This window comes from Cajanus cajan, chromosome 2 (assembly GCF_000230855.2).
Source record: "Cajanus cajan strain Asha chromosome 2, NIPB_CcT2T_4, whole genome shotgun sequence".
In the NCBI taxonomy this organism is placed as follows: Eukaryota; Viridiplantae; Streptophyta; class Magnoliopsida; order Fabales; family Fabaceae; genus Cajanus; species Cajanus cajan.
Window position 1 is genome coordinate 39,557,015 of NC_138518.1, and position 2,458 is coordinate 39,559,472.

The window sequence follows — 2,458 nt, forward strand, 5'->3', positions numbered from 1 at the left end:
GCAAAGGTGACAGCCATTGAAGAATCAAAGGATTTGACCTCCTTAACACTAGCCACTCTCTTTGGGAAGTTGAGGGAGCATGAGCAAAAGCTGCATATATTTGATGAACATGAGCAGCAAGATAAGAAAGGTAAAGGAGTGTCATTGAAAGCCTTAAAATCTGCCAAAGGAAAAGAGGTGTGTGAAGATACAAGCTCCGATGATTCCAAAACCGAAAATTTCAATTTGCTGGTAAAGAAGTTCAGAAAGTTTATGAGAAGAAAGAAGAACTCTCCCTACAAATTCAACAAAAAATCAAACAAGAAAGAGGAAGCAAGCACATCCTCCTTCAATTTCTTTGAATGCGGAAAGCCGGGACACATGAAAGCTGAGTGTCCAAATACCTTAAAGAAGCAACAAGAGGAGAAGAAGTTTAAGAAAAATGCAAAAGGAAAAAGAGCTTATATTGCTTGGGAAGACAATGACTCAAGCACAACAAGTGAAGAATCCGAATGTGAGGAGAACAACTTGTGTTTAATGGCTGGAACTGCACAAGACACAATTGAATGCTTGAGGGCCAAAAATTTACTGTGGTATCTTGATAGTGGCTGCTCAAGGCACATGACCGGGGATCCCTCCAAATTCTCAAGTCTGAAATTGAAGAATGAAGGGTATGTTACCTATGGTGACAACAATAAAGGCAAAATTCTTGGCCATGGCAATGTTGGTAATTCCTCCTCTCAAACATTGATTGAAAATGTTTTGCTTGTTGATGGCTTGAAACATAATTTGCTGAGTATTAGTCAATTGAGTGATACAGGCTTTAAAATTGAATTTGATGACACATGTTGCTTGATTTGTGATAAAAGGAGTAAAGAAATCAGATTCATAGGAAAAAGGATTGACAACATATACATGCTAGACTTAGAGCATTCTATATCAATGTCAAACACTAAATGTCTAATAACTCAAGAAGAAAGCACATGGCTTTGGCATAGGAGAGCTGCACACATTCACATGGATCACTTGAATAAATTGAGTAGGAAAGAATTGGTGGTTGGTCTACCTAAACTCAAGTTTGGAAAAGACAAATTATGTGATGCTTGTCAAAAGGGCAAGCAAGTGAAGGCTAGTTTTAAAAGCAAAAATCAGATTTCAACATCTAGACCTTTGCAATTAATTCACATGGATTTTTTTGGTCCATCAAGAACAATGAGCTTAGGTGGAAACTACTATGGCTTAGTGATTGTAGATGACTACTCAAGATTTACATGGGTTATGTTTCTTGCAAATAAAAATGATGTTTTTACTGCCTTTAGAAAATTTGCTAAGCTTGTTCAAAATGAGAAGTGTTCAAACATCACCTCTATAAGAAGTGATCATGGAGGTGAATTCCAAAACATCATGTTTCAAAAATTCTGTGAGGAACATGGTATAAACCATAATTTCTCAGCACCTAGGACACCTCAACAAAATGGGGTTGTTGAGAGAAAGAATAGGTCCTTAGAAGAACTTGCAAGAACAATGTTAAATGAAACAAACCTACCAAAATACTTTTGGGCTGATGCTATTAACACAGTTTGTCATGTGTTAAATAAAGTTCTGATTCGGCCTATTTTAAAGAAAACACCCTATGAAATCTATAAAGGAAAGAAGCCTAACATTTCCTATTTTAGAGTGTTTGGTTGCAAGTGTTATGTGCTGAACAATGGGAAAGAACAACTTGGGAAGTTTGATGCAAAGGCTGATGAAGCAATATTTCTAGGATACTCTACAAATAGTAAGTCTTATAGAATTTACAATAAGAGAACTCTAGTGGTAGAAGAATCTGTTCATGTAGTATTTGATGAATCAAATAAGCAAGAGACAAGGCAAACTGAAATTGAAGATTTAAATGAATTGCTTGATCAACCCCTATTGGAGAGTGAACCAAATGAAAAGTCTAAGGAGAATGAATCACATGAGAAAGTAAAGGAAACATGTGAACAATTGCCAAAAGAGTGGAAGACTTCTAGAGACTTATCAATGGATAACATAATTGGAAATATTGGTAAGGGTGTTACTACTAGGAGTGCTATCAAAAATATCTGCAACACTATGGCATTTGTTTCACAAGTTGAACCTAAGAACATTGATGAAGCACTTAAAGATGAACATTGGTTAATGGCTATGCAAGATGAACTAAATCAGTTTGAAAGAAATGAAGTGTGGGATTTAGTGCCATTACCAAAAGATTATCCAATTATTGGAACCAAGTGGGTTTTCAGAAATAAGCTTGATGAATCTGGAATAATTCTTAGAAATAAGGTAAGACTAGTGGCTAAGGGGTATAATCAAGAAGAAGGAATTGACTATGATGAGACTTTTGCCCCTGTAGCAAGGATTGAAGCAATTAGACTACTTCTTGCTTATTCTACCATAAGGAATTTTAAGCTTTATCAAATGGACGTAAAAAGTGCTTTCCTCAATGGACTGATAT